The sequence below is a fragment of the Mustela nigripes genome, chromosome 1 (assembly GCF_022355385.1).
Source record: "Mustela nigripes isolate SB6536 chromosome 1, MUSNIG.SB6536, whole genome shotgun sequence".
Lineage (NCBI taxonomy): Eukaryota > Metazoa > Chordata > Mammalia > Carnivora > Mustelidae > Mustela > Mustela nigripes.
The window spans coordinates 147,143,009-147,153,545 of NC_081557.1; the positions used below are offsets into that span (position 1 = coordinate 147,143,009).

The window sequence follows — 10,537 nt, forward strand, 5'->3', positions numbered from 1 at the left end:
ATATATATATATATATATATATATATATATACACATACATACATATAAAGATTTCTTTCTTTAAAATTTTGGGAGGCAGTTTCTTATAACAGACCAAAACACACCCAAAATCAAGTGTGTGGCTCTGTTCTATTCACCAGTCTAAGATTTAGATATATATATTTTTTTTTTTCTCCTTTCTTCTCCTCCCGGTTTCAGGTTCCTTCCAATTTGGTTAGTGCATATTTTTCTGGGGTCATTGCTACCCTTCTAGTACTTTGTTCTCTCATTCATCTATTCTTATTTGGATAAAATGACAAGGTGGAAAAAATCACCTCAACGTAAAGAACAAGAGGCAGTACCAATGGCTAGGGACCTAATCAATATGGGCATTAGTAAGATGTCAGAACTGAATTCAAAATGATGATTATCAAGCTGGGTTGGGTTCGAAAAAAGCATGGAAGATGCTAGAGAGTCCCTTTCTGGAGAAATAAAAGAACTAAAATCTAACCAAGTTGAAATTTTAAAAAGCTATTAATGAGATGCAATAAAAAATGGAGGCTCTTACTGCTAGAATAAATGAGGCAGAAGAGAGAATTAGTGATATAGAAGACCAAATGATGGAGAATAAAGAACCTGAGCAAAAGGGAGACAAATAACTACTGGATCACGAGGGGAGAATTTGAGAGATAAGTGATACCAGAAGACAGAACAATATTAGAATAATTGGGATCCCTGAAGAAGAGAGAGGGGGGCAGAAGTTATATTTGAGAAAATTATAGCAGAGAATTTCCCTAATTTGGTGAAGGGAGCAAGCATCAAAATCCAGGAAGCACAGAGAATTTCCCCTCAAAATCAATAAAAATATGTCAACACTCCATCATCTAATAGTAAAACTTACAAGTCTCAGAGACAGAGAGAAAATCCTGAAAGAAGCTGGGGACAAGAAGTCTGTAACATACAAAAGTAGAAATAATAGATTGGCAGCAGACCTATCTACCGAGACCTGGCAGGCCAGAAAGAACTGGCATGATATATTCAGAGCACTAAACAAGAGAAATATGCAGCCAAGAATACTATATCCATCTAGGCTGTCATGGAAAATAGAAGGAGAGTTAAAAAACCAACCCACATCAGGTTACACAGTAAACACTGGCCTGGGCAGGCCAGAAGCCAGGGGTTGTGACAACACATGCTTGGTCTCCAGGACACACTGAACACATGCATGGGAGGGAAAGCATCCAGTGGCCAGTACTTTTTGGCTTAACGATGGTCTCTCTCTCTCTCTTTCCCTCTTTTCTCTCTCTCTCTCTTACACACACCCCTGCACCTTCACTTTTGCCTTAAAGTCTCAGATACATTTAGATTAAAAAACAAAAAAGGAGGGGCACCTGGATGGCTCAGTCAGTTAAGCTGTTAAGCACCTGCCTTCAGCTCAGGTCATGATCTTAGGGTCCTGGGATTGAGCCCCACATTGGGCTCCCTGCTCAGCACAGTCTGTTTCTCCCTCCACTCCTCACCCTTCTTTAAAACAAAAACAAAACAAAAAAGGATGTGGTTTCCAGGGACTGTGGGATTAGTGTTTAATGGGAAGGAAATTTCGGTTTCAAAAGATGAGGGATGCCTGGGTGGCTCAGTTGGTTAAGCGGCTGCTTTCGGCTCAGGTCATGATCCCAGTGTCCTGGGATCAAGTCCCACATCGGGCTCCTTGCTTGGCGGGGAGCCTGCTTCTCTCTCTGCCTCTGCCTGCCACTCTGTCTGCTTGTGCTCGCTCTCGCTCCTTTCTCTCTGACAAATAATAAAATCTTAAAAAAACCCAAAAAGACAAAAAGATGATCTTTCTTAAAAAAAAAAAAAAAAAAAGATGAACCAGTTCTGGAGATCAGTAACTGTTATCTATCCAGTTGGAGGTGAATGTAGTCAGGCTGCAAGAGGTGAATGTAGTCAGCTTCATGCCACTGACCTATACTCTTCAAAATGGTTAAAATGGTAAATGTTGTGTTATATATAAATGTGGCCCCTACAATAAAATACAGTAGAAGCCAAAGGAGAAAACTTGCTTTGAGATTATCTGGCCCAAAGTGCCAGACGTGTGGAAAAGCCCTGGGTGACAGAACATGGGACAGATGAAGGACATCCTGTATTGCTTTGACTGATTTTATTTTTACAACTTGAATATTTGCTGTCTACCCTTTCCCAGAGAGAATACAGGACAGAGGTTGGTAAAGCTCCTGAGAGAGTTAGAAGTTCTAAAGAAAGGTGCTCATTTCAAGATGCACTCTGAATTTCCATGGCCTGGGATAAAGGTTTTAGCAAATAATGATGGTCATGGTCCAAAGCAGTTTCCAGGCTGAGAAGATCCTGTCATCTCTCACTGTGTTTTGGAAGAAAAGTGATGTAATTACAATATCATCTCTGCTGGTTTATTCAAAATTACAGAACAACCTTCAAGTGAGAACAGATTTTCAGATTTAGAAGATAATTTTTGCCCATTAATCAGCAGCTGGAAAATAAGAATAAAAACCTTGGAAAGAGCTAAGACCCAGAACTGTCACATCCAGGCCTTCTGTCCATAAGAATCCCTCCTCTCAGTGGATCAAAACATTACCCTGGGAAGGTTGGGGTTTTCGTACCAACCAAGATAAATAAAACTATTATTTTTTTCAGAATGTCTGTTAGAAATATAATTCCACATACCTGCTGATTTTTAAAAAATCTGGTCTTAAAAATGGAAAATAAAATTTAATACCATGTTATTACTTACAGTTGTCATTGGCAGAGTTTCTAGCTGCCTTCTGAATTTTCAAACACCACCCCAAGTTGTTTTTGTTTCAAAAAGGATTTTTCCCCTCAAGATTTTATGAAGATCTCTAAGTAGAATTGCATGCAATCCTATGAAGGGTATATTTTTTATTCATTTCATTTCCAGTTTAAGTTTCACAATGGGAACTTTGTAATTTTTCAGAAAGAAAAAGCTGTATGTTGTGGGATTCTGCCATCATGCTCTGTAAATCTATAGTATTTACACTGTACAAATCTGCGTGGGCCTGTGCCTGGAAATCTCTACACCCTTCATCCTTACAGATCCCCCATGGGGGCTTTATCTTTGGAACCAAAATGCTGGAAAATTGTCTGTAATATTGAAACTTTTACTTGGTAAAACTGTGGATGGTGATAATAATAGAGATATGTGAGACAAGGCAAAACAGTTTGTGTAACATTTTTTGAAAGACCTAAATTATTTCTAAAACTCTTAGCAAACCTTCCTTTCATTCACTCATTTCACAGATAATGTTGAGCACCCTGCATGTGCTGGATACAGTTTTAGACAATGGAAATACAAAGGTGAAAAAAGACAAGAGTTGGTTCTGGGATTGCAAAACTGACTTTATTAGTAAGGGGGTTAGGCTTTATATTGCTATTTAAACATAACTCGTTAAACTGTGAATCATTTAATCATCACTGTAAGTGCTACAAAAAAAACTGGAGTGCTATGAAAGTTTGACTGGAGAATCTGGTCTTGTTTGAGGGTGAGGGTCAGCTTCTTCAGAGAGGGATGCCTTAGCTCAGCATCCCCCATAGACCTAGCCAAGAGTCCCCAGACCTACAATCAAGAGGAGCCCATATTTCCCATTGTAGACCATGCTAAGGATTCCCTGAGCCTCTAAATCACCATCTTAAGGACCTCATCTGTGTCTAACATCCTAAAGAGGCAAAATATGAATACCCTAGGTTTCCTGGGTCGGGAACTGAGGCGGGAGGGACTGCTTGCATTGGTGTGAGCACACACAGACTTTGATGTACACACTGGGCTGCTCACAGTCCTTTCACAATGTGCAAAGGAACGAAGGATGGGGAAAAAAGGGAGATGAGGTTTTGGCCACTAGCAGAAAACCATGAGTTGTTGCCCTTATACCACAGCATTCTCATGTGGAACTGCAGGGGGTCTGAGAAGTCTGTCTTCTCTCTGTAGCATGGGAACCTCCATTTGCACTCTTGCTTTGAGCCCTAAAAATGTTATGGGTGGTCCCATTTGATCTGGGCTTTGCAGGATGAGTTGGCATTGACAGTGCAAGGACAGGAGGAACATTCTGAGCAGAGGGGCCCACAAAAGGATGACTCTGAGGTGGAGAGGAATAATGATAGAATGATGTATTTAAGAACTTGGAGGAAGCCAATACCTCTGGGATATGGACACTCACCATAGTCTGGCTAAAGAAATGCCCAGAACAACAGAAGACCAGTTTTGAAGGAACGTTGTATATGACCATAAATTAAAGCTCTCCATGGCATGTTTTTTAATAGCTATTTAAAAAATTATGAGGTGATTGATAGTGCTAAACTAGAATTTCTCTACAATGTATCCAAAAACATTGAAACAGATGTTTGAAAATAATTTTCTTTCAAATCCTGAACTATCAGTGTTCCATTATCTTCATAATCCCATGATGTATAGACAATCATCTCACATGTCCCTCAAGTCTCAAGCCTAAGAAATGGGTTCTGTTCCCACGGCTACTCGACCCCAATTTTTACATCTAGTAAGTATTCACAATATTCATTCATCTGCTTACTTATTTAACTCAGCTGTAGTTTCCTCAGCGGCAATATAGGAACGATATTATAATAGAGATGTTCAGAGGATAAAACAAACATATATTAAAAGTACTCAGAAGAGCACCAGGAAACCACTAGGCTCATAACAGGATGATATGGCCCTTGGACTCATAGGAGCTTGCAATCAGAAGACAAGGAAACATGTAAGCAATTCTGTGATAAGTCTAGAAGAGCAGCAAGATTCTAAAAGCACAAAGAAGGAACTGATTCGTTCTACCTGTATAACAGAGTAAGGTTTCACAGGGCGAGATATTTGGTCATAGGCCCAGAGGGAAAAGGACAGCTAACTTCCTTGGCAAAAGAGATGACCTGACAGCATGGGGTAAAAAAGTGTGCTGGGACAGACTGACTCACCAGGGTGACAGAATGGAAGGGTCTAGTGTTGGGAGTTAAGCATGCTGGTACTCAGTGTTGAGCCAGAGTAAGAAGGGACTTTCAGGAGTTGGACCTTAATTTTGTAGGGCAGTGTTTCTCAAAGGGTGGCCCCTGGATATTAGAATCCCCTGGGGTAGCTTGTTAAAAAGAACCCTCCCTGGGTCCACTCCAGAAATCATGAATTGGAATAGGGGGCCTGGGGTACTTTAACAAGCTTTCCAGAGGATTCTTGTTTATCTTCATGGTTATAATACCATACGGAGTTAAAGGAAGTTTTTTTAAGCATATAATTTATATATTGAGCTTTGTCTTACAAAGTGGCTAGCTAGGGGCACCTGGGTGGCTCATTTGGTTAAGTGGCAGACTCTTGATTTAGGCTGGGATCTAAGAACCTGGGATGGAGCTAGGTATCAGGCTCCATGCTCAGCAAGAAGCCTCCTTCAGGATTCTCTCCCCCTCTCTCTCCCTCTACCCTTCCCACTGCTCTTGCTCGCTCTCTCTCTCTTTCAAATAAATGACTCATAAAAAAAGAAATCAAAATAGTTGGCTATATCCATACTATTGAGAAAACCCAAAAGCTCCCCTTTTGGGTTTCCCTCTCAGAAAATAAACTGGTGTCAGATGCTTATTGGATAGATGTGTGTGGAGGGGGGGAATCTCAAAAGCAAATATATTTTTTGGTTATATTATTCTCACTGTTCCCTGGGATCCTGACATCCAATGCAGAAAAATACAAATTCTTCTGAAAATAATAAGACTTGTTAATTTTTTCCCTATTATGGAACACCTATTAAAGATCCCTAACCTAAAATAGCCTCAGGGTTTGCAAAACAATACTCAGAAGACAACATACGTCACAAAGCAATGGCTAGTGTGAAAATCAGTGACTGTTTCAAATTTCTAGGAATTAATGTCAAATGTAATACTTTCAAGTAATACTTTCAAGCCTTCTTCCTTAAGATGCATTATCCTAAAACATTATATATTACTCAGTGCAAGCTCCTTAAGCTTAAGATTTTTGGTTTTACAAGTCTCCTTCCAACCAGCCTGAGTGTTTAATAAAGAGAATAAAGAGTTTGTGGAAACCTAAACACATCAAAAAGTTCTATTTTTTTATATTATTATTACCCTTTATTCTATGGAACATAATGTTTTCAAAGAATGTTTAAAATGGGAAAATTCTTGTAACATGATAAAAGGGGAGGAAAATATACAAAATAAAAATGTACATATACTATATATATGTATACTTATACATGTACATATGTATATAAATGTGTGTGTATATATATATAGTCATTATTAAAACTAGATCCCTAAGTACAGAGTAAAGATGAGAAAAACATAAAGTATCGGTTAATTTTGTGATTCCAAGAATGCTGACATTATCAGTGATTTCTGGCTCCTTCTTGTGCTTTTTATAATTTCAAAAACTTCAAAAATGAAATCACGTTAATTTTATCATTTGAAAAAGCCCCCAGACTCATGCATGATGATGAGGGAGGGGTGAAAGAAGAGGGAATGGGCCACTGGCAACCCCTAGGGAGTACTTTGGGCCCCAAGAAAGACAAGACCTCTTCAAGACCCAAGACCCAAAGCAGAACCAGCTTCTCTGTCGGGATCTGCTTGGTCCTCAAAGAATTAATTCTTAGAGATTGGGAACTACGTGTAACCTCTACCTGCAAGTTGAGGCAGAGTCTGGCCCAGAGGTGTTCCAAAGTGGCTCCCATGAGTGACTCCTCTTTGGTTCCTCAGAAGCCAGGGCTGACATCTCATCCTATAGAAGCAGATTCTGGATCCTGCTGTCCACAGGTGCCCACTTTACCTAGGGCACTGATCTCCAGCCCAGGCAGGGTGAAGAGAAATGCTGATTTTGTGCTCCAGTCCAGAGAGGGTAGGCAGGGCTAGTTTTCTGGTGTTAGGATCTATGGAGAGAGCTCCCTTCTCTAATACCCAGCCTGACTCCCAGCATTCTTTAACAGTTCCCTATTAAAATGCAAACGCCTCCAGGAGGTGGTCAGCCCCTGTCAGCAAGCACCTTGCTTATTAACTAAACCTGAGCTGCTGGCCATCTGAAAGGGCGTGCCTGTTGGGAAGTCTGCTCTTGGAGTGGTGGGAAATGGCAGAAGGCAGAATGAGGGCAGCTGGAGGACACCTAGGACCTTAGGGTGACTGGGCTCAGAATGTAACAAAATGTCTAGGCCTGGCAGTCAAGGTAAGACCCTGGTGGAACAAATGGTGGGTAGGAGTGCCCTGGGCCTCCATTCTCCCGCCTTCTGGTAGTTTCACTTTCTCCTCAAGTGCACAAGACTGGGACTACAAAACTAATTGGTAAGGAGTCGGGTTGTGTTTTTATTTATTGTTGTTGTTTGGTTTGTTTGCTTGTTTGGTTGATTGGTTTTAGGTTTGTGTTTTGGTTTTGGTTTTGGTTTTGGTTTGTTTTGTTGTTTTTTGTAAATAAGATTAGTAGTGATTTTTTGATTCACAAGCATTCACATTCAGTGTTTGGGCCCAACTATATATCTCAGCATTTAAATTAATAATTCTTTGTCTTACATTAATTACTCAACACGTATTTAACGCCTCTCATTGCTCTACAAAATTCAAAGCCTTCATTTCTTAAGCATTTTTAAAAATGTTCTCTGACAATCTTTCTGTTGGTCTGTGTTTTTCTGGAAATGCCAGGACTAGAGAAATATGTTGCATTTTCCCACTTTTGTATGTATTATTAGTCATCATGGGAGAGCTAAACAGCACTCTGAATTGAGTAAGATTGCCTGAACAGTTTTCAAGTATTTGGGGTTCAAAAAAACCTAAAATGTGTTTTGCCAAAGCATTTGCTTTTCTCTTCGTTTTTTTTTAAACCGATGTTTATTTCAAGGAGCATTTATTCCATGTGTTTTTAATGCATTTACACTTAGTTCATTAAAATGCTACTCTATAATAGTTCCTTGGCATCCAAGAGAGCCGTGGAGCCCTTCTGTTTTGAAGGGATAGGTGTCCTGTGCCCACCCCACCCCGTAGTCTGGAATGGCTCAGCTCCTTCCTGGAGCCCAGGGAGTCTAGGACATGGTGGGCCTAACACTTGGAGCCCTTGTGCCCCAGGTCCTGGTGCCATGTTGCCTCGTCTACTTCTGTTGTGCACCTGGGCGAGTTAGTAGTCAGGAAGGTCCCTCGAAGTTTAGGGCTTGGTCAGTATCTAAGTGTTTTGCAATTCCATCCTGTCTCTGTGAATCCTGGTAATGCTGAGGATTTCAGGGCCAGGTCGCAGGCCACATGGCCTTATTAATTATCAATACCAAGACGGAGCGGGTGAGTAGGTGCTGAAAATGTCGTCCCTCTCTCCATTTCTGTAGTGGCAGGGAGTGACTCCACCCTCTAGGAGAGTTGATATGAACCTGGCAGGTAGAAATTGCTCATTAGGTAGCAGAAGATGCTTTTGATGGGCCATCTCCCCATTTTGGGGTCAGTGGACTAGCTCAGGGTGGTCTTTTGCCAAAATAAAATGTCTCCATGCCTGCTTCTTGCCGTTCTCCATTGACGTGGTCATACCAGATGTCAAGAACTGGGCTAAATTCTCTACAAATGTTACCCTACTTAATCGTCACCAGAGTCCCCTGAGGTAGACATTATCATCCCCACTTTACAGATGAGTAAAATGAGGTGCAGGAAAAAGCAACTTGCCTCTGGTCCTTTGGTGGGTGGCAGTGAACATTGGGCAGGGTTTTCTTTGGCTCAGACCTGCCAGGTTGGCATTTCCTAGGCCAGTCCAGGCCTAAAGCTGGGCCCTCTGTCACCCAAAAGCCCCAAGTCTCACCTCTTTACCAGAGATCAGCCCTGGAGGACAAGTCATTATTTTGATCAATCTTAGTGAGATAGGGAAACTGAAGGACTCCATAAAAATCTGCTTTTTGCTCCTTTTCCTGCTTCTGTTCTTGTCAGGACCTGCATGCCAACTCGATTTTGCACATGCTTCAGAATGCAAATAGTGTATGTCCTCTTAATAAAGGATAAGGAGTTAGTGATTTTTTTAGACTAGATAACATCTAGCCAAGGACCAGGTGAGAATGACCAAAGGAAGCTATCATATGCATATTCCAAACCAGTAGCACTAGACATCTGGATGCCAAGACCCACTAGCTCCAGAGAATAACACCCAGCTCTTCTCTTGGTTCTAACCAGCTGCTGCTTGCCTGAGGGGACATGTCCACCCAACCACTGTCCTCAATAAAAACCCCAAACCCTGACAAAAATCAAGACTTGTGCTCATCTCCTTTCCAAGTCTACCAGATGCTCTGTCTGTAGCTACACTCTCTCTATATGTCTTCTTCAGTAAACTCTGCTCTCACTTCCTGCTGTCTCACCTTTGACTTCCATCCTGCAGGAAGCCAAGGACCCTCTTGGCTGGTCCTGCAGGATCCCCTCTGGGTCCTTGGACCCAACCTGCTGACATCATCTAGAAAAGGGCAGTGCTGGGGTAGGGGAGGGAATTTTCAGGGGCCAATCTCAGCACTAGAAGTGACTCAGATTCATTTGTCCATCTTCCCTAAACTTTTTCTCTTTCAAGACAAAAACATGTGCTCCAGTTACTCATTGTCCCTCTTCAAGTGTAGGTCACAGCATGGGAGACAATCCTCCAGATGTAGTCAGGCCATCACCAAAGGGTGGGGCTGCCTATGCCTGCTTTCAACACTCGAAGTCTCTTAACAAAACCCCGACGTTCCTGCTTCCCAAGCCAACCCATTATGTGGCTGCCTCGTGTCACTGTGGCCTCACACTCAGCTACCAGTAAACAAAAACTTTAATCGCTTACTCATTTACTTACTTCTTTCTTATTTTCTCATTCCCCATCAGCACCCATCCCATTAGGTTCCAGGTGGTCTAAACACATCTCCTGTCCCTGAGCTGCCTGAGTCTAGGTTCTCAGACTGGATCTGTACTGGATCTGGCTGCCCATTTCATTAAAAGTCCTTTCTCATTTGCAGCAAACACAAGTATGTGCCGGAGAGGCAAGTGCTGTTTTTGGCTCCTGTCTGTGTACTTCTCTACGGTTTCTGTTAAAAGCCCTAAACTTTCTTGCTCTTCTCACTCCATGAATACCTTAAGAAATATCCCTTTTCAGTGTCTCTGGTATTCTGAGAAAATTCAACTCATTCTGACACTGTGTCTATCTGGGATTTTTGTCACAGAACAGGCCGTGATTTTGGTATCCTTCTTTTTTTTTAATTTTCTTTTCACTTTATTAAAGACTTCATATAAACAATGGTAGAGCCTACTTCTTCCTACTAAATTTTTTAAAAATTAATTTATTTATTTTCAGCATAACAGTACTCATTATTTTTCACCACACCCAGTGCTCCATGCAGTCCATGCCCGCTATAATACCCACCACCTGGTACCCCAACCTCCCACCCCCCGCCACTTCAAACCCCTCAGATTGTTTTTCAGAGTCCATAGTCTCTCATGATTTACCTCCACTTCCAATTTACCCCAACTCCCTTCTCCTCTCTAACTCCTCATGTCCTCCATGCTATTTGTTATGCTCCACAAATAAGTGAAACCATAT

The 10,537-nt window shown here is 41.4% G+C and overlaps 1 long non-coding RNA gene across 4 annotated transcripts in view; it reads left to right on the forward strand.

Moving 5' to 3' along the window:
• Window positions 1-10,537, forward strand: part of LOC132013875 (uncharacterized) — a 422,962-nt gene that overhangs the window by 388,392 nt on the left and 24,033 nt on the right. For 2 of the 4 annotated variants that reach the window (XR_009403129.1, XR_009403132.1), the window contains exon 1: window positions 7,060-7,186. The exons of 1 other annotated variant lie outside the window; for it this stretch is intronic. This is a non-coding gene — a long non-coding RNA (uncharacterized LOC132013875). One more of the 4 variants, XR_009403130.1, reaches the window with a different exon arrangement.